Source organism: Varanus komodoensis, unplaced genomic scaffold, assembly GCF_004798865.1.
Source record: "Varanus komodoensis strain SLA01 unplaced genomic scaffold, ASM479886v1 scaffold4, whole genome shotgun sequence".
Lineage (NCBI taxonomy): Eukaryota > Metazoa > Chordata > Lepidosauria > Squamata > Varanidae > Varanus > Varanus komodoensis.
The window spans coordinates 44,729,348-44,752,220 of NW_025335941.1; positions in this window are offsets into that span (position 1 = coordinate 44,729,348).

Below are 22,873 nucleotides of genomic sequence, written 5' to 3' on the forward strand. Positions count from 1 at the left end.
TTGAAATTGTGTGCATCATCTTGGGATCCCGAGGACGAAGAATGCAGGATGATGATTCAATTGTGCACATGAGTTGTGTTCAAAGGATGTCTTGACTGAGCCCTGATTGGATTGCACTTTTGAGGCTAAATGCCCATCCTCAGGAATAGATACATTGAACCCCCACTTCCATACCCTCCATACCCACAAGACTCTGAAGGTAGGTGAAAGGTGTCTCTATGTGTAAATCTTCGCCTCTGGTTACAATCTAATCAGGTTGAAGAGCCCTGATAAGGGCAAGGATTTGTACCTTCCTCCTATTCTGCCTTTTAAATAGCCAGAATGACCAACACTCGCTCTTCAAGTACCTGCCCTTCCAGTGGCACTTCTTCATTAACTCCCTGCAACAAGAATTACCTGCTCCTACACATGTGGCTCCCTAGGTCTAGCTACACCTGAAGCTTATCATCCACTACCATGAAAAATGCTAAGCACAGGTCCTTCTGTCACTTCCTGCAGGGAAGTTCTGGGCTCTTCACCAAAGGAAACTCTGGTGGGAGGCTGAAGTGAGACAGTCCTTTCCCTTCTGCCTTGGCATCTAGCACCTCTCTCTCCTCCATCCAGTCCCTCTTCCCTGCCTGCCTTCCTCCTGCTGCTTCCCAGAACTTCATAGCCTCCTCTTGATGAGACCCAGCTGAGGTTGCTGCTGAGGTTAGTGCTCTGCTAGACTACCCTTGCTGGCTTGAGGCCCTTCCAAGTAGAACTCCATTTCATCTTTATCTTCAAACCAAGACTTTGGGTGTTTGCAGCCAGAGCATGAGGATTCCAGTGCCCACTTCCCTCTCTAGTCTGATACAGCACTTCTCTTTCTGTGGGCACCAGGCACACTCACTGGACTGTTACTGGCAGCTCCCTCCCTTAGGGTTATTTTACCTAAAGATGTTTTGTACTTTTGCAAATTTGGTTTCTCCCAAGCCTGCCACAGGTATGTGAGAGGAGATCTTTTGGCTGCACTGAGGTGACGACATTCCCAGCTCGAGCATCAGAAACAGAAGGAAAATGGCAGTTGTTTCTTTAGGACTCTAAGGACTTCAAGGCATGGGGAGGGGATAGGCATATTAATTTGACTGCCAGTCTTATTATCCATTGCTGGCAGTGTGTCCAATTGCAGGCATTAATTCCATTAGGTTCCCTGCTGTCACCATTTCTTAAAACATTTATAAGCTTCTTTTCCATCAAAATAATAGTCAAACTGTCTGGAGCTGACAAAGCTGAAGCAAATTAAGCTGTGTTCCAAATATGGCAGGAGAGACTATGAAAAACAGCAGGATGCACAGGGAAAATGAGCGACAGTAGCAACAGTCCTTTTCATAGCAACCTGCACACACATTGGTAGCAAAAGAAATGTACTACTGCAGGTCAAACATGTAAGTTAATATGCATGCTAACTGGTATTGATATAAAATCCTTGGAAACATGGAAGTATTTGATTTAAAGGCAGATCTTCATGGGCCCCTTGTTATGGTGTGCCACACCCTGTTTACCTGATAGCTTCTTTAAGCAGCACTGCTCGGTTTGCCCATTATTTTGTGCAGCCCCTGGACAGGAACAATTTCTATTCTTGCAATATTTTCCTGAAATAGAAATGCAATGGGAAAAACTTTCCCAGCTGCCTTCTAACTGTCATATACTGCAGCTGTTCCCCAACTTTGTGTCTTTTGGATGTTTGGGCCTCGAGGTTCAGTGGACAACATTGTCTTGTCATGAGAGTCAAAGGCAGATTCATCTGCCTGTCCAGAACAATTCCATTCATGGGAGGAGGTGCTATTTTGTCTTTGCCTCAGGTGGCAGAATGTCTTGGGCCAGCCCTGCAGGACGTGTGTCTCTTTTAACTCTCGCCAGCTCAGTCTGAAGATGGACGTGCTGGGGTGAGCCTTGCAGCTGGGGTGGGGGAGGCAGCTCATGCTTGAGCAGGGGAGCCATTGGAGCATACACTGGTCTGCCATGGACACTCTTGAATAAACCAGTATAATTTGTGCTGCACTGAATGTGCTAGGGTTCTTTGTAATGGGACAGCAATGATCCCTTCAGGACGTGGGCACAGTGGCTTGGTCACGAGAGAGCAACCAAGTCTGCTCGCTGAAGGAGGGCTCCTGGGTGGCTGCGTCTTTGGGGAACATTTCAGTGTTTTGACCTGCACAATGTGGGTGGGTTTGCCTGATCTCAGAGGGAAAGTGAGCCACCTTTGCTTCCCCCCACTCTGTGATCATGCAAAGCTTCTCCATGTATTGACACTGGGATTTGTCTCTTGTTCAGTGTCTTGAACATTCATTCCTATTTTGGTATTTCTGTGAGGAGGGAAATAATCCAAGTCATGTCATCACTAAGCCACAGTGGATTGTGGCACAGGCAGGGGCCAGACTGTCCATTCACTCCCACTTGCCCCTTGTGGCTTCTTGTGTTGTTCAGAACTGGTGAGGGTGGCCTGTTGGGCTGGTTAACAAACAAGGCACAGCCCCACAATAGGCCATGGGACCCAGGTGGTGTTGGGAGTAAGGGGACAGCTACTCTTGACGTGCTAATCTGGACTTGGAGGAGGAAGGCTTGGAAAATAGTCCAATTCCAGATGCTGAGAGAACTGGAGGCATTTATCCCAAGGCCAGACTTGCCAGGTGCTGCAGCAGCCTCTGAGAGTAGCCAAGATGTACAGCAACTCAGTTCTGTTTTATGTCACAAGCAGAGACCGCGATGCTGTAATAGGAAAGTGGTCAGGTCTTGAAATTCTGAATTTCTTCCATTGTCTAGGAATGTACACAGTTTTAAAAAAATCTGTTCCATTCATGTTTCACAGATTGTCAGGGTCATTTGTTCCATTGACATAATTGGATATTTTTTAACCAGAATGTTACGTTACTAATAATTAATACTGATAATTTGCACTACTGTGTACTTGAACAATCTGCTAATGTGCATTAGTTAATGCAAATCGGCACTAATGTGAATTAGTGCAACCCCTCTGCAAAACTTGAGCAATCTGCTAATGTGCATTAGTTAATGCAAATCGGCACTAATGTGAATTAGTGCAACCCCTCTGCAAAACTAAAACAAAGCCAAAAACTGGTCAGAAAGTCTGCAGAATCCTCATGATTTTGAAAAAGTGGGCTCTGTGTGAAATCCACAGGTCAGATTCATGGACATCTGAATTCATTTGAACCCACTGCAAATTTCTTCAGAAACCTATATTAAGGGCACAATCCTATGGCCTTCTGATGTTGTCTGAGGGAGGGCATAGGATGATTTGAAATCCTAGCTCTGACATCTTGCAGTCTTGGATCTGGGATTCCAAAGGCCTTGTTCCCTTTGAGTTGGCATGGAAAGGACCTTGCCAGCAGCCTCCCCAGGGCTACGAATGCTCCTTGGAAGAAAAGGAAGCAAGCTGGGGGGCAGGAGGCTGGGGCCAAGGACTTATGCCAGTTCCTACCAATGTCCCAGTCTCCTTGGCACGTCTTGAAGACAGTCACTTAATAAAAAAACAGGGTATGAAGCATGGTGGCAGTGAATCCTGCAAAGGCTATACATCTGCCTGTATAGTGCAGAGACTTGCATGTATTCTGGGTGGGGGTGATAGAAAAGCACTCTAAGTCTTTAATCACAGGAAAGGTGTCTGAATGCTGGGAAAGTACCTGAATTTAAGTGCACTGTCCTAGTTATTAATGAGTGAGGCAACAGGCAGGTTTCTGTGCAGTTCTGATGATCTCATAAATGTTTGTGTGCAGTGGCTGTTCTCTCACCCTTTGGGACTGAGGCTTCCACTATTTGTGCCGCTAATGCTGCTCAGGTAATGACAGAGGTTGCCAATTTATATTCTTTTTCCTGGCTTTTCCTGTGCCTTTAGCAGCAGGTTGCCGTTCAAACATTTTGTGGGTGATGGAGGATTTCACAGCATGGAGATAAGTATTACCTGCTGGTTTTGACATAAGAAATTGCTGTTAAAGTTGCAGGCATGGGTAGGGCCATTTATTTTTTCTTGGCTACTTGACAAACCCAAAGATGACTGAGCTGGAGATTAGGAGTTGAAACATTCTATATGGTCTTCCCTTCCTTCCTCTAACTCTTGTGGGCTGACTTGATTCATTTTTTCGTTAATCATTTTCTGAGAGGTAAGCTAAAATCTGGTTTTGCACTAATTGGAAGATTGCAGAGGGGGCCCTGTAGCCAGGCAGCTGCCTCCTAAATTTTATCTGGTCCCCATAAATAATAAAGAAATAATTCCATCTGTTACAGAAAACTTAGAAGACCAACAAGAAAGGCTTTCTTTACCATTTCTTTATTCTGTGGAAACACAGTGGCATCTGCCATTTTTGCTAACTGTACTTTCCATTGAGGCTGTACCTGGGCAGTTGACTTATGTGAATATTTGTATCTATTTTTTTTAAATAGCAGGCATGTCTCTCAGATATAGAGCTAGTATGGTAGAACCAGTAGTGATGAAGGGCATGAGGCTGGGAATCAGGAAACCTGGGTTCTCGTCCCCACTCAGCCATGGAACCAAATGGGTGACTTTGGGTCAGCCACAGACTCCCAGTCCAGCCTACCTCACAGGGCTGTTGTTGTGAGGATAAGATACTTGGATTGCACGCTTGAATTCAGTTAGTTATATATCCAGAGGAATAACCCATTGTTTCCACATTCAAATTAATCTGCCCTTCCCCTTGTGAAAAAATTTGTCATCTAAAATCTAGATATTGGATTGCTCGGTTGGCTCAGGGGTCTTTGATTTTCCTTTCTTATTGAAAACAGGGATTCTCAAAGCTGAAACATTACTGCTGGGGCAGAAGGATCTGGCTATCAAAGCAGCATTGACACCTGTTGACTTTGTTGGAATGAACTGCAAGAAATGCAAAATGATACTGTTTTCAACAGCATTTTGAACAGCAAGTGAATCTGTTGATGAAGCACCACCCAAAAGCTTTTGGAAATTCCCTGGACTGAAGGAAAGCTGATTTTAATACACTCAGGCTTCTCTACAGCAGGGATTTAACCCACTCCTTTACAAGGCTTCTTTTCTGTTTTCATTGAGGGAAGAAAAATGAGTCCTTCACATGGGGCTTTACCTGGGGTTTGTATGTCTGTGCTTTTATATATATATATGACTGACCAAGCACAAGGGGCTGCTGTGGTATTACTACACTGTAGCACATTTGTAATTTTTCACAAGGCTTTTATTTCAGTTTGTTGCAATTTAAATTTAACACCAGACTTTCCTTGCTCTAAAAAGCCCATGAAAAAGGCTATAAAGCACAGGAGAGGTTCTGGAGGATGAGGATTTCTGAGAGAAGGATCTCGAAAGCACAATAAATGCCTTGTGCAGAGAAGCTTTTAGAGTCCTGATAAGTAGGATTCTGTAACAGGAAATCAGAAAAAGAAGAGGTGTTGAAGAGGTAGGGGTGGATGAATGCTTATTTGCAGGGGTCACAACATTGGGTGGAACAGCTAAAACCTTAGAAGTCAGAAACAAGAAAGCTGGACAGAAAATGATGGAATAAAATTTAGCAGAGACAGATGTTACATTATTCATTTAGGGAAATGCAGTACAATGCACATATATAAAAAGGATACCTGTCTTGGCCATAGGGTGTGTGAAATGTATCTTGGACTTGCAGTTAATCACAAACTGAACATATATTTTACAATGGCAGTGTGAGGTACAAAAAAAAAAAAAAAAAAGGCAACTGCAGTTTGAGGTTGTAGCTGTAGAAGCATAGTTCCAATGTCACAGACGATGAAGATGATCAGAGGACTAGAAACCAGGTCCTCCAGGGAAAGACTTGAGGAACTGAGTATGTGTAAATTGGAGAAGAGAAGACTTAGGGAGGATATGATGGCATTTTTCAAGAACCTGAAGGGCTGTCAAACAGAAGAGGGCCTTCGTTCTTTGTCATCGAAGACTGTAGGACATGAAATAACAGGTTTAAGTTACAGGAAACAGATTTTAGTTGAGCATTAGGAAAAACTTCCTAATGATCAGATCAGTTTAAAAAAATGGCTCCAACTGCCTAGAGAGACCATGGGCTCCCTGCTGCTAGAGGTATTCAAGCAAAGACTGGACAGCCATCTGTCAGGAATGCTTTAAAACTCAATTCCTGCACTCAGCAGGAGGTTATGCTTGATGGCCTAAATGACCCTTTCCAAGTCTATGATAGAAATTTTCCTGTTATAGCTCTTTCTTGATTTTCTATTAGTCATCTTGATTTTTTTCACTTTTTTTTTTTTTTTTTTTGGTATTTGGGCAAGGACCATAACAATTGCTGAAGTTGCCCAGCAAATTGTCTTGAATGCACATAAATTGCAGTATGATTAAAAAAAAGTTAAGCAAAAACATTTTGCTATTTTTTCTTGAGGAGTCGAGGTAAGTTGCCCCCTACTTTTCCCCCCACCCCAGATTTTAGCCCACAGACCAGCACAGAGGGAAACTCCGGTGCTTAAAGGGAACCAATTTGGACACAGCATGTGTTTGTGTAGTCTGAAAAGTGATGGTGAAAATGAGAGGAAACAAGGGTTTGCTTTTGATTTAGAACGGCAGCAAGGGAATCCTCCACTTATGCATGATCTCTGATAAGAGAGAAAAGATTCTTCTTTGGACCCCTTTTGGGAGGAGAATAGGCTTGGGAAGAACATGGAACGGCCCAGCAGAGGCTGCTCAGTCCCCTGCAGGCTGGATTGGGCCCCAGCGTATGGCCAGAGGCTACCCTCTCCTGCAGTAGGGGCAACAATGTGCTTGGATCCTGTAACAGGGACATGCCAACCTTGCCCTTCTTCCCGTATTTTTTTGCTGATGGAAGGAATGATGCTGAACTTCTGCATGTCACCCAGGTGCCAAACATTCAAGAGCCATGTTATAAAACAAAAGAACACAACTGGTGCCACAGATATTCAGGATGTCTTTCTTCTCTCCTACGGTTTTCCTTTTCCTGCTGGTATTGTAGTTGGTGCTCTTCACACACTCTCCTGGGTTGTCATGATGATTCAGGTTTTTACTATGTAAAGCAGACAGTGGCAGGAACATGCAGATTTGGCTTGCCCAGAAGGCCTGCTCATCACACTTATCAGCAGCACCTTCACTCCAGCTGTGATTTACCTATAAGCTGTCCAGACCACCTAAACTGTGTTGCATTATTTACACAAGAGTGGTCCAGAACCTGAAGCAATCAACTCCAAGTTTATTTAAATTGTAATGCAGGCAACTTCTTACACAACTCCCTGTTCAGTTTTCTTTATCTTAAACCTTAATTTTGAGATGAGATGCAGTATCTTTAGTACTTGGGGGTTCAGCTGATTTTGAATATCCTGAGTTGACTGAAGAAATGTTGTAATTTGGTATATCTCTTGGAGATTCGAGGTTGAAATAAAATACTTGTATACATACAGAAACACTTGGAATACTATGGTTGGCTCCAAGATCTGCCTTCCATGAGAAATACCCAGTGCACCTGTTCACAGGAACCACTGTGAACTCAATGGGAAGCCAAGCACAAATGGAAGCAAGCTGAATGGGGCAAGTCGACATAGCTTGCAGAAGAAAACTCCACTGAGCAGTCCTGTCTGAATACGAGTTTTTGGCTCATTTCCTGGGTTGTTTTGCAAAGTGCTAGCTCCCTGTTGCCCTCATGGTGGGTCTTTGGACTCAAGAGAATGAGAGAGGCTCAGAGGCAGGACAGAACACTGCTCAATGGAAGGAAGGGCTCAGCTCACAGAGGGTTCCCCAGTTGTGCATGGCATTGTCAGGAGGCTGGAAGGGCTTCCCTAGGCATGCTGGAGACAGATACTTGAGCCAGTATGTTGCACAGGCTTAAATTTGGATCCAAACTTATGTCTGCATTAGCCACAGGGAACATTGCACAGATTCAGAAAAAGCAGGAATCTGGACACACATTATTTAGAAAACTGATATTCATTTTGAATTCAACAAACATATTTGCTGAGCAAGATGGTTTGGGATTATCAGACTTAACTGCTGGAACATTCCTCATCTACATATTTAATTGCAAGAGCTGGTTTAATGATATACTAGCTGGTTTGCCAGTGATTTTCCAAGTGGGTGCATCCAGTGCAAAATGCCCTGTTCCAAATTTAATTTTCGGACAGAAAGCTCCATTGCTATGAGCTGAACTTACCTGAAATGTAGGGTAGGATTGGCTTAATGGTCCTTGATTTCTAATCAAACAAATACATCACTTTACCCATATAGACTTGATATGGCCGATTCTGTGCTGGAAGGGGAGACAGAACAAGTAAATGTGTGTTCTGGGCTTTTAGACAGGCTTAGTACCATAGTATAGGGAAATAATAGGACTTATTGGTTGCCAGAAGTGAAGTATTTTTCAGTGTCCCTGCTGTATTACATGAAAACTCCTGGTTTTTTCTTTTCTTTTCTTTTTTAAAGGTATCCAATAACAAAGCAACTGAATAAGCGGATTAGCAAAAGCAGCAGTGGCATAAGCATCATGCCAGGGATGAGCCCCCTTGTACCAGGTCAGCCCACGGGGTCATCCAGCCCAGTGTAGTCAAAACAGCGATGGCTTTTCACAGTTTCCTTGGAGATGCAGGACTAAACCGGGGCCCTTCTGCATACAAAGCATGCATGAGTCCTGCTACTCAGCTACAGTCCTTCTCGAATAAATAACCTGAGGCACAATCCTTTTTTTAAAAAAAATATTAAAATTTTTAAACTAATACTAAAAACATTAATCATTACATACATCGGATTTACTGGGTCAACTCCCTACTACATATTTTTTTTAACATTCTATAGTCATATTTAAATCAGTATATAATAACTTGAAAACATATCTAAATTTACGCCAAGTCCCGTTTCTCCAGCCAATTATAAAAGAAATCCCAAGTTTGATAGAAGTCAGTGTCTTCTTTCTCCTTCAATGATAAAGTCAATCTATCCATTTCTGTGCAGTCCAAGATCTTTCTTAAAATCAATTCAGCAGTGGGTAGCTCCTCACTTTTCCAACATTGAGCAAATGCAATCCTCACCGCTGTGATTAAGTGTAACATCAAATACATTTCCTGTCTATTAATGTCTTCTGGTATGATGCCTAACAAGAAAACTTCAGGTTTAAAAGCAAAGGGTTTTTGTAGTATTTCCTCCAGCCATTTATGTATTTTAAGCCAATACTTTTTTTGCATTATCACAAGTCCACCACATATGATAAAAAGTACCCACTTTATGTTTACATTTCCAACATCTATTTGACAGATTTGGAAACATCTTAGCTAATCGACTTGGCAACAAATACCATTTATAGAACATTTTATATAAATTTTCTTTATATAAAGTTGCTAATGTTACCTTAATATTTCTCTCCCATAGTTTTTGCCACTTTTCTAGTTCAACATTATATCCAAAGTTTTGTGCCCATGTTATCATAGTTTCCTTAACCTGTTCCCCTTCCATTTTCCTATCAAGTAAAAAATCATATAATCTTTTAATCATTTTCTCATCTGTTTTAAGCATCACTTGATCAAACGCTGTTAAGTCTCTGTAAAACCCCCGTGCTCTGTGATCTTTACCATATCTCGATTGCATCTGCACCTTACACCACCAGGAGATATTAAGCCCCTGTTCTTGTATTTCTTGATCTAGTTTCAGGCCACCGTCCTTATCCAAAATATCGTCATATCTTATAATCCCTTCAAAATTCAATACATTTGGATATACAAAAGCTTCCATAGGTGAAAGCCATCTTGGTAGTTTATTATACATTTTTAACTTTAGCTTTTCCCACACCGACATTAATGATCTTCTGATAAAATGACTCAGAAAAGACCCATGTGACTTAGCTTTCTCGTACCACATATAAGCGTGCCAACCCATCTGCAAGTCATGACCTTCAAGATACAAGATTCTCTTATTTCGCAAAGTTATCCATTCTTTTAGCCAGGTTAAAACAGATGCTTGATAATACAACATCCAATCAGGAAGGCCAAAACCTCCATTCTTTTTAGCTTCCTGAAGCATTTTTAATTTAATCCTTGGTTTCTTTTTTCTCCAGATAAATCTCGAATTTTGAAAATTTAGGTCATCAAAGAATTTTTTATCAATTTTTACGGGAATCATTTGGAACAAAAACAAAAGTTTAGGTAATATATTCATTTTAACCAGTGCTATTCTTCCCATCAACGATAATTGTAAATTGGCCCATTTTTCCAAATCATCTTTAACATCCTTCAATAGTTTATCATAATTATCTTCTTTCATAGTAGTACATTTGGCTGTAAGATAGATTCTCAAATATTTAATCTTTTTAACAATCTGCAAATCTACTTGTTCCTGGAGTCTTTCTTTTTGGTCTGATGTAAAGTTTTTAACTAACAGTTTCGTTTTTTCTCTATTTATTTTCATTCCCGTAACCTCACCATATTCTTCAATCTGTTGTAAAAGTTTAGGCATTGTTACAAAGGGTTCCTCCGTTATGAAGACCAAATAATCTGCGAATGCTTGCAATTTATAACTTTCATCCCTAATTCTAGTACCTGGCACAATCCTGTGTACTATAGACATAAAAAGGCCTACAATTCCTACCATGTTGGCTGGGGCATGCTGGGACTTATAGGTCTTTTTTCTGTCTAAACTGGCATAGGATCGTGCCTTCAATTACCATGGGGCTGAGGAGACTTTTTTCCATTGAGGGCTACAGTCCTTTCAGGTAAACTGTCAAGTGCCAAAAGTTGCAATTTCAGGGAGTTACAAAGCTCCCTTCTCTTGCTGTGCTACTACCTGCCTCCATCTCTGCTGAGCCACAGGTCCCCCGACCCTTACATGGCAGAATTGTAGCATTTGCTACTTCTGGCCAGAGATGAGAAAGGGCCATGTTTTTGAGAGGCCTCGTTGCATAGGAGAGAGTGCATCAGAGAGAGCTCTGTGTTAAACATTTCCCCCTGATATTTCAGTCTATTGCATGCAGGGAGTTGTATATGGGAAAGCATTCAAAAGCATGACCACCCCGGTACACCAGTGTGGCTGAATGGTACAGCCATGAATGCTACCCCCTGTCTAACAGGCTGAAATGCTTTTAGGGCTGTAAGGGGGACATGTGGGGGAAGAGAGTGTTCACCTCAAGTGTTCACCGTGCCATGAAAGACCTCTGTGGTGGCAAAACACAAGTCAGACTACTTTATAGCATTGACAGAGCAAAAGGGCAGGCAAGGTCCTCCTTGCTTGAACACACAGCCTCAGGCATCCGTTAACAAGGTACTTTATGCATGGTCTGGAGCTTGGAGAGAGGCATGCATCAGAATTTACATCTGTCTGCAAGAAATGCCTTCACTGATGCTCCTGGGCTGCTGCTGCTTGTCTGCAGTATTATGAAGGATTGTGTACCACTTTGGGCCAACTGCTTTAACTGGGTAGTAGTTCATAAAGAGTTGTCTTGTTATTTTAGAAACTAGCTAAGATGAGGGTGATGAAAGCATCTAAATACACACCATTCAAAAATTCTGATGGTTGATTAAATTTTTTTAATCTGTTTTTTATTCAAAACTGTTCTCTTTTTAAATATCTTAAACCTTTCTAGAAAAGCGATTTGAATATAATACAAAATGCATGAAGGGGACAGTTCAAACATAATGCATTCAAGTGTTTATGCATGGTAAGTTTTGCTCAGCCTTTTCATTTATGGAAAATGAAATTTTCCTTTCAGTTGGGCTGCACTATACAGACTCATCCAGTGGGGGAATGCCTTGAGAGAAGTGGAGCTTTCCAAAAATAAAATCTGCATATCCTAATGTTTGAGTAGAGAAGCACTTTTAGAAATAAGTATTATAATTTCAACAGAAATGCATTATACCCCACCTCAGCATGACAACTGTGACCAGGTGACTTATGTGCTTGTCCCGTCTGCTGTTCACATGCTCATTGCTGAGAGGCAACTTCAAGGCCCAGCTGTTCCTTTAGGTAGCTCTTTATTTATCTTGATCTTTATCCTGGACTTGGACTGAACAGCCTTTCAAATGTCTTCCAGTTAGAGGACAGTCCTCTGGTATCTCTTCCGATGGAGGACTGACCTCTCTAAAAGTGGACACATGGCTACTCTAACTCCACTGCATGGCAGCAAGGCTGGCCAGGTTTACATACAATGGGATTATATGCAGAATCCAGTGAGTTCTGGAACATGAAGGTGGCGTTCTGCATCTGAATGGTTCAGCAGCACTTTTTAAAGGTGCCGGTCCTACCAGAGGGGCATGGGGAGATTTGGTACTCTGTCTCAGGTGGCAAAATAGATTGGACTGATGGTACAAATCATAAGGGGTTTGTTGTTTTTTATAGCTCTTCTGATTGCATGCCCATGCTATTTTTTATCTATGTAAAAGGTGGGTGTCAGATGTTGATTGCTAATAGTGCTTGATCTGCTCAGTACCAGCAATAAGATTCATTTAGTCTGGTTGATTTTAATGAGAATAACAAAGAGCTACAAAGTGGACAGATTAACAGGTACCTGGATCTGCTGCAAACAGCTGCAGTTCCATCAGCACCGCTTCTTTCGGTTTCAGCATGGTGGAGCTGCCCTCTACTGTTCTGTGTCTGTAAGAATGCAATTGTTTATTGTTTAGGAAACAGCCTGCATAATTCTCACTTCCATGAGATGTAGTGATGCTGACTAATTTGGACAGATTTAAATGGGTTTGGACAAAGTCATGGAGGAGGAGCCTATCAATGGCTCCTAGTCTTGATGGCTATGTTACCTCCAATATCAGAGGCACTTTGCTTATGTACACCAGTTGCTGGGGAACATGGTTGGGAAGGTGCTCTTGCGCTCATGTTCTATTTGTTGATTTCCCCTTGAGGCAGCGGGGTGGACAGTGTATGGGCAGAAAGATGGACCAGATGGAGTGTGGTCTTTTCTTTTAAAAACTGCAAGAATTATCTGATGCTGATTCAGATCAATAGCCTGCTTAATGTATTATGGACTACCTTGCCAAAAAGCAGAATAACACACAGCCCTATTTCCTGTACCTGGTATCTGAGATCTTTCAAATAGAGAGATGCCAAGGAACAATCAGAGAACCTCTTGTATACTAAACATTCATTTCTTATTGTTTTATAACCCTTCTGCTAAAGCAAGTTTAGGAAGAATTTAGATCTGGATCTGATTTGGATCTGGGTGATCTGTAGTGATTCAGCAAGGATTCCTAACTCCCAGCTGTTTAACCATAGAAACAAGAAAAAGATCCCACCTCAAGACAACTGTGGACCCCATTTGTTCTGGTGCTCAGAACAAAGTCCAGACTCAGAATACTTTAATTCTAAGGGTTTGTCTTTTCACCAGGCTATGGTGAGCGGATTTCTGGGCTCTGGTAAAAGCAACAGAGTAGATCCAGCACAGCCGAAGTCTGCTCATGCTTGCACTGAAGTATATGACAAACTTCTCCAGAACTGTGTGTGCAGAAAGGGGATGGAGCCCTCTGAACTCAGAATGTTGGAAAGTAGCCAGAATCTATCCCTCCAAGAGCAGTTGGGCACCTGCTGTAGAATGTCCCATTCTTCAAGGCAGAAGATGGCACGATCTCTCTGTCAGTGTGTAACAAGAATATTGGCAATCAGGTTGGGAAAGGAAGGATGCTCTGCTCAGGTTCATTGCCTTGGGGGAAACATTCATCCCTGCTCTACCTGCTGTAACTAACTGGTGGATAGCAAGATGGGATTGCCAGTGGGCCTCCAATGCCATCCCAGAAGAAACCCACCTGTGAATTTCTTCTCTGCCCCTTGTCATTTTGAAGCTGCACTGTGCTTCTTGGGCATTGGGTCCGGAGTCTATTACCTTAGCAACTTTCACAATTCTGGCATGGCTTTTTGGTGGCTCCTGAATGGTGATGTAGAGAGAATGATGGAAGGGTTTAAAATGATGCATGGTGTGGAGAAAGTGGAAAGGGAGGCATTTTTTCCTTTCTCCCATGGTGCCAGAACCCAGGGTCATCTCATGAAGCTGATTGGTGTGGGGTTCAGGACTTCTTCACACAATGTATAGTTAAACTATGGCATTTGCAGGAGGTGGGATGACCACCCCTTTGAAAGGGGATTGGGCAATTCATGGAGGAGAAGGCTGTCAATCAGTAGCCTTACAGATTATGCATTGCCTCTGTTATCAAAGGCGGTATGCCTGCATAGGCCCTTTGCTGAGGAGCTGGGGTTGGTGGAACTTCTTTGCCCATCCTTCCTAGGGGATCTTGTGTACACTGACTGGCAACTGTGTGAGCGGCATGCTGGACCACTGGCCTAATCCAGCATGCCCTTTCTTGTGCTCTTATATTCTTATGTAATGGAGCCAGGGCTTGCAAGGAACCTTTCTGCCACCAGATTCTTTGCATAGTATTTCCCGCTTGCCCTGAGCTTAGCTACAATTTGCCCAACCACTACATGCTCTATTCTGTGTAATGCAAAATTTTTGAGCTGGCTTAGTCTTGAGTAGGCAGTTAAGACCCATGAACCATACCAAAAACAGTTTCCTCATCTCCCACCCCAATTCCTCATAGAGCTCTTTTGTAGAAACTCTGAAAAATGATTGTTTCTGTTTGGGCCAAGGACATCTAAGGGTAATAACAGTAGCAGCAGGATTGTTTTCTTTGGATAGAAGGGTTGGGTCTTTGCAAAAATAGTCTCATTTCCCAGTTAATTGTTAACCAGCTGATCCAAGGATTTGTTCTATCAAATGCTGAAGCATTTCCAGAATGAGGTGCCTGATGGAACACCTCTCCCAGTCTGGCCCTACCTGTGCGCTATGTTCCTCGTCTCAGGCTCTCCTCCAGGTGCCTCCTCTGAGTGAAGCTCAGAGGATAACGTCAAGGGAGGGGAGGACCTTTTCCTTGACCCTCAATCATTGAACACCCCCCCCCCCCAATGAAATCCTTCTGGCACCAACATTGACATACTTTCAGTGCCAAGTTAAGTCGTTCCTCTTCTCCAAGGTATTTTACAGCGTGTGATAAGGCACTCTTTACTGTTATTTCATTTCTATACCACTGCACAGCTGAAGCTTTCTGGGCAGTTTGTAGTTGGATTTCTATTATTGTTCATAATTGCTTTTCCATGTAAATTATATCTGTCTTATGTTTTGCTGTATATTATATTTTCAAGGTTTTAATCTTTTATAAACTGTCCACAGAACTTTGGCTATTGGGCTGTGTAGAAATAATTAAATAAACAAAAGCTCTGGGGCACCTTTGAAAAACTCTTATTGTTCTAAGTCCAGAGGTATCCATGCATCTCTCTCAAGCACAGTCTTCTAAGCGTCATCTTTGTGCCGCTTTGGCATCACAGTGGGAATTAAATCCTTTCCCTGTTTAGTTTGTTGCTAATAGCTTTACACAAGCGGGCATCCACATGAGGCTGATATGCGGCAGCTCTTCCAAACCCTAGGGCACGTGTGCATGGTTTGTGTTGGGTTCCACTCCAGCGCAAGCTTTGCAAACAAAAGGTCTGGGTTCTGACCTCCATGTCTGCAGATATGTCTGGAAAACCCCCTGCCTGGAATCATGTGGAGCCACTGCCAGTCAGTGCTGACAATACTCGGCTAGAGAGGTCAAGGATTGACTCAATATGAGGCAGCTTTCTGTGACCTGTGATGATGTTCCTTCCCCAACCGTGTGTTGATTGGTACTTTCCATACGAATCTAATGCAGCAACGAGCATCTGCCTGGTGAATGGGCAGCAAGCGGTTGCCAAGCATACTGTGGGGATGGCAGGTGGCATTGCAATGTTAGCACTTGTTGCTACTTTCGATTGTTGAGCATGGAATAATGATCAGACTTAGAGATGCAAGTCCTGCATCCTGGTGGTTTCCCTAATAATCTCCTTCCCCTGTGCTAAATTGCCACTCACACTTCTAAGCCGTCCTGAGATATTTATATAAAGGATGGCATACCAATGCTTTAAATAAATAAATGAGTGAGTTCACTTGCACAGCTTACTTCTGAGCAAACCCTTGCTTGGGGTTGTGCTAAGCCAGGGCTAATGGACTCAGGACTGAAACTCTCCTGCTGATTTTACAAACCCAGGGAACCAGAACATCTTACCGTTATTCACCAAAGGCACAATTCCACACATATTTAGGCAGAATGAAGTCCTACGCTCCCAGCATTCCCCAGCCAGTCTTTAAAGAGGGGGTTCATTTTGTTTTAGCAGCTGTCCTGTATCTTTTGCCAAATTCAAGAGAAATGACGCCTTTTGTAACATCTTCAGAGAGCAGGGGGAGAAGATACAGAAATTATACAAGAACAGCAGGAAATGAGTTGGCAAAATTAGAGGCCTTTCTATAGGAAACAACTCATTAACTTGCCTGCAGGCTGTATCCCAGAAGTGATAAAATATCCATCAGTTATTTGAACAATAATACTTTACAAACCATGAATTATACTATCTGGAGTTTAACTGGAGCTGCAGTTGAGTCCAAGAGAGTTCAGGATCATTGAAAACAGACTCTCCCAACTTGGGCCCTCCAGATGGGTTCAGGTACATCTTCCTGAAGGCCTCAGCCAAAGTGACTGGGAGATTATCACACATGTAGATGCATGTTTCGGTGTTGGGGAAATTCAAATAAATCCTGGTGGGAAAAGGTTGCTTATATGTGCCTTTGTTTTATATAATCAAAGCTGCAACATCTCTCTGCCTCTTTCTCAGAGAGTACCATAATTCCAAGGCAGGCTTCTGTTTAGTGTTATTTTCAAGCTGTTCCTTTGAGAGATAGCTACTACCTTTGGCTGGAAAAGCCTTTGCAGAATGGGGCTCCCAAGGAAAGTTAACCCCTGGCTATTCTTGGGCTAACACCAAACAAAGCTGAAATGGCAGCCAGACAGGTTTTTCTAGCAGTATTGCAGTCACCCTCATTTGCATGCCAAGACCCACAATAATCCCTGTGCCTCAGTGATCTTTATGTTAATCTCTTGTAATCAGCCCTATTAATTCTCCTCTGCAGATCTCTCACATTCTTTTTCATTGTGTTCCCTTTATTTTGTCATCACCTGGTCAGTTGCTATGTCATGTGACTCAGAATCCATAAAACACCCTGCATATGTTCTAAAAGCTTGTAGTTGGCAGTGAGGACCATGCTGTGGTATGTAAACTGCAGTGGGACTGGGTGATCTCACCAATGCTGCGTTCAAGGCAATTTAAATCTTCCCTATGGGTCTAAGTATTCATTCCTGCCATTGGTAAGGAGACTGACAAAGGCAAGCAATTAAGCATCTTTGCAGCCCTGAAGAGGGAAACCATTGCCCCATTTTCCAGGAGAGTAATTATGTCTATTATCCAAAGTGCTAAAATGGAAGATTGAATTTTATTTTATTCTTTGAAGGTTGTATATCCCATTCTTTGACTGCAAATTTCCCAGAACAGTTCTCCAAGTGATGCAATTATGACAGAAATCAGAATATAACCTCAAAAGTTCATCATAAGGTATGTTAAACAATGCATAAGCATCAGCAACTGAAAAGGTCGGAGCCTAGGAACCAAGTGCCTTGCTAGGTGAGGCCAAAGGCCTATCCAGGATCCTTCACTTCATGGTGGTCACCAGATGCCATGGATCACCCTTCACCAGGCCATGAGAGCAAAGGCCTTCTCCAGTGTTATTCCCCAAGGACTGGTATTCAGAGGCACCAGATGCCTTGTTAGAGTATGCCAAGTGACAAACAGCTGAGCATGCTTAATGATAACTAATTTGAAGCTACAAAATAAGAAGTAGTAATTGTACTGAAGGGAAGGCCCAAGTGTCATGGCTCCTCAAAAACAAACTCACAGCAGCTTCTCTGAGAAGGAGAGAAGCCCAGTCGGCTCCCACCTTCCTTACTGCTCCGCATGACTTCTCTCTTTCTGACTTACCCAGTGGACTGGAGAATAAACGCCGGTCCCCCTGTCTTGGAGTGTGTTCAACTGTCTCAGTTGTCCTTTCATATCAAGGAACAGCGACTCAAAAAAACTCTGCGTAGACATGTTTACTAGCACTTACTCTTTGGAAAGTCAGCATAGGAGAGGGCTGCATTCACTTTTGCGAATTGGTTCTGGATGAAGGGAATGAGGGTACTGATCCTGATGGGGTTAACCCATGGGAGGTGGTGAGATGGCATCTCACCACCTCCCATGGGTCTCCCCCTCTTGTCCCTTCCCCCCCTCCTTTTTTTTGGTGAGGGGGCAGGAGCACCTGTCATTTTTTCCTCCCTTTTAGTAAAAATAGTAAAAAAAATCAAATTCTTCACTTGATGGGGCAGGAGCAGCAACTTTTCTTTTTAACACTCTGAGCACATCTGTTTTCCGCCTGCTCCTCCTCCTTCAATTGCATCTGTGTGTAACCCAAGATCACATTTTCAACACAGTAGGAATTGCTCCATATTCATTACAGTTGCCCCTACAGTGGCAAAAGCTGTTTGCATAACTATAAAAGTATAAATGCTCTCTGACAAACAGAAGGAGCTCTGGTGTCAACCCCACCCAGGTCAAAGCTTACTTCAGGCTTTCACTTATTATTGTGTATGGTATAAATATTAAAAAACCAGATAAACAGATTTCTAGAAAAATCTTAAAATGTTGATTTAATTAGCAAATTTGGAGAAGGGAGTGATTTTTCTTAAAGGCATAATTCAGAATTGATCATACTTATCTAGCCTGAAAGGGGCATATTCCATCTTTGTTTTGTAAGTTTCCATTTTTAGGACTGCTTAGTAATAATGAGATAATTAAAACTGTGAGCCTTATTTTATGAGACCGTTGATAATATCAGCTGTGAAATCATCTTAACACAAAAAGGTTTAAGTGTGTGCTGATTTTAGAATGAAGTTGCTTTTCACTGGAAGTTCACAAGCCTGTGTCCATGTCAGCTAAACAGGTTATTCAAAGATAGATAGCAGACTTTGTCCTTAGATGAAATTATTAGGTTTTAAAGTCTAAGAACAAGAAATGTTTAGGAAATATTATTTCCTGTTAAGCTATTAAAATCTAAGGCTCTTTAGTAATGGTCCTGTTTAAAAGAACCAGAAATCATATGGGATTTGTTAGAATTTGCTGTTATTCTTTGAGGATATGTATATAAAAATTAAAAATGGATGAAAATGTTTCCCCTGAAACAAACGAGCCTTTTCTCAGGCACACTTTCCTTTTCCCAGTCTGCCCAGTCAGTAAGGTCACTGGGTAAAATGTCCTGGTGATTCAGCATGGGGCAAAGACCCTGCTGGAATCCAGTTTCAGGTTGGCGGCCCCATTTCTTTGGAATTCCCTGTCTGTGGAGGTTAAGCAGGTGCCAACCTGGAAGCACCTTTATTGCAGGAAGCCTTCTTTGAACTAGCCAGCCTTGCTTTTATTGATTTTGTTTTAATGTGGTTTTTTTCTACTTTTGATTGTGTACTACTCCAAAATCTCAATACTGGGATATAAAGTGGCAAATAAATTTTGTAAAGGGAAAGCAAGAAAAAGAAGGAGCATTGCACCCACCTAGAACATTTTTTTTCTGGTGGGTATTAATTAGCTGACAGCCAAGGCCTTCCTAAACACTGGAGCTATAGTTTGAAACTCCCAGTGAAGGCTAGATCCATAACTCCAGTTCTGAATGGTTTGTACTGGGGAGAGACAGGGCTGGTCCAAGACATTTCACTGTATGAGCTGGAGCAGCAAAGGGCATCCCACTTCCTAAGTCAGGATACAGAGTACTCAAGGCAATTGAGGCAGAAAACCACCCCTTACACCCTGAATAAACTCTGACAGGAAAAACACAGTGATAAAATATTTTTTAAAAATGATCTGTGTGCTGCTTTGCCATTACATCCCCAAATCAGTTCTCTGGGATAGCAGCCACACTGTGCCTAGGGGAAGAGCAGGCCCTGGGGAGAGAATTCAAGAGCTGGAGCAGTCCATGGTATACGCAGGTGTGGCAGATGGGTAGGTATGGATAATAAGGCTCTTGCTTCCTTCTCCTCCCCTTCCTTCTTGAGAGGGTGATAAGAGAAGGTGGAAATTGCTGGTCTTCCCGTCTCCAAGGGCAGAGAAATTATGCTCTAGCCGCCGCATCTCTCTGAACAGCAAAGATTTGCAAAAAGGCCCAGGATAAATTCATTCCATTGCTCATGTCTTCAGGTTGACCAAATGGCAAGATATTCAAAGAGAGGAGGAGCTTTGCTGATGCGGCTAATCTGGACATGGGTGTGAAGCCACAACATACTTTAACCATTTGGCGCATGTTGGTGGCTTGAACGGAGTCTAAGAAGCCAGGGGAGACCTGCTCTCCCCCGCAGAGGAAGGCAGGACGTGCTCCAAGGGAGCAAAGCCCAGGGAGCCAAGGCTCCATTTGGATGCCAGGAAGCACTTCCTGACAGTCAGGACCCTGAGGGGGTGGAATGGGCTTCCCTGGGAGGTGGTTGAGACCCCATCGTTGTGGGTGTTCAAGGATAGGCTGGTCGTCCACATGGTGGGCATGTCGTGAGCGGAGCCAGCTGGAGCCGGGGGTCAGACCAGATGGCCTGGGAGGCCCCTTCTGACTCGCTCTACTTCTATGTTTCTAAGCCACACTTTTTCTCTGTTCAACAACATCCTTTCTGGCCATGTAGAGGCAACTATTGCTCATCAAAGCCTGCAGGATGTGTGGCTGTTTTAGTCCCTTGGCGCCTGCATTGTCAGGCTGGACTGGAAAGAGAAGGCAAAGTATGCTCTTTATCTTTCAGTCCTGTTGGTGTTTTTCTCAGTGCCGGGTACATGCTAGTCTTTCATTGTATCCAAATGCTTCTTTTTGTGTCTTCCTGTTTAATAGCACTGAACATCTGTGCAAGTCTCCTGCTTCGATAGAACAATTGCATGATTATGTTTGCAGCCTGCTAAATATGCTGGATTCATTCTTTGGAAATTTTCAGTGCACATATTCTACCTTGTAGGTCATTATTGCTGCCCTGAATCTGGCAAAAGGTGACCCAGAACTTTGAAGCTTCTGTTGTCAGTGACGGGAGATCTTGACACAATCCGGGTGAGTCAGAGTGGAAGGATCAAGGTGCTTCTTTCATTGCTCAGCTGGAAATACAAACCATTCAAAGCAGGGATAGTGTAGTGCCAGAAGGGTGGTATGGCGTTTTTGCTTTATTTGTTTCTCTGTTAATTTTCCTCTGATTGACGATAATTGGACAGGACAGCTGCAATTTGTGCAAAGAGTTTGCTGTAATTTCAGAGAAATGTTGGCATTTTCACTGTTACTAAAAAGCATAAACGACACACACTCTGCCACTCCCTGGCCTACTATGCATCTGATTCCCAATGCTTTTCCCAAAGGCAGTGATGGTTTTTATTTTGCAGGGCGTACAAAACTAGAGTTAATAGAAAACATTTTGTAGGAATCCTGCCAGATGGTTTTATTTAATCATAATTATCACACCTTTACTTTTTAAAAAATCTCAGTGTGCTAATTTGTTAGATACATATTGGTTATTCAAAGATATTATGAAAAGGGTCTCAGTGATGTACATGGTGCTTTATCAGATAACCTAAAGAAGAATCCCATGGAAAAGTCAAATTTAACAAAGACAACTGTAGGATTGGTTATTACCACTTCCAAAATAAATTTATTTTTTTAAGCACACTGATTTCACTCCCCTGCCCCCGGTGAGTGAGTGAGAGAGAGAGAGAGAGAGAGAGAGAGAGAGAGAGATTTTTACCAGAAACTGCCTCTCCACTAAAGAACATCCAGATTACTTAGTTAGGGAAAATAATACTTCTGAAGAGTTGTAATGTGATGAGCAGTAGTTAAACTTCTTGTAGTTAAATTATTAAGTTATTTTTCTTGTAGTTGAATGGTAAGTGCAATGATTGAATGAGAAATGCTTCAAATGACTGTTAAATTACTCTTGCTAATAATTTGCTACTGTGCTTTATCTATTAAAATTATTTTCATTTATTAGGGGGAAACCCTGATTATGTAAAGAAGCACAGGGGTTTTCCAGTCAACAATTTTGGAATGTCTTCCCCAAGGAGATTCTGGGACTTACCCTTCCTCCTCACTCATACTAAAGCAAGTTCTAAAAACAGATAATGTTTAGAGCATTGCAGCCTTTCTGTTTAGTATTTTTGTTTTATGTGTTTTCTCTTCCTGTTCAAATTGTTGCAATTTGATGTTTTTCAGTTGGTAAGACATGCTGTGTATCATTGATATAGGATGCAGTCTTATGGTATCCCAACTTATAGGGTTTTTCAGCCTTTCTTCCTCACAAGGAAGGGAAAAACATTCAGATGGTCAGAACTGGCTGTCTAAATATTTTGCAGAGTAAGGGGAGTGCAAAGGCGATTAAAAGCCAGTGCTGAACCATGAATCTGGGAGACCTGGGTTCTAGGCCTCACTTGGCCAGTGAAGCTCTCATTGACTGGGCAGTCACTCACTCTCAGCCCAACCTACCTATTGTTGCTGTGAGAATAAAATGGAGCAATGTAAGCCACTTTGGGTTCCCCTCAAGGGGAAAAACGGTGGGATATAAATGCTGTGTGATAGTGGATTGAATTGCCTACTGGATGCTGATAGTCCAGTAGTCTGGAGGGTTATGGACAGCCATTCCGGATGCCACTTTTTGTCCCTAAACAGATGAGCTGATATCCAAGAACTCAGTGGAGTCTTTTTTGATTTTGCCAAAGTTTACTGCCATACATTTGGTCCAGGGGATCTTAAAGGTTTCATAGAATTATAGAACAATAGATTTGGAAGGGGCCATGAAGGTCATCGGGTCCAACCCCCTGCTGTTATAGGTCACCATCAATGAGCTAATTATGAACTCGGGTTGTGAATGCTGGTGATAGGACTGGAACCAATGTGGGAACACTGAAAATCAAGAAGTTGTCTGCATGGTTTGAGGAAATCTTAAGGAAGGGGGACTGTCC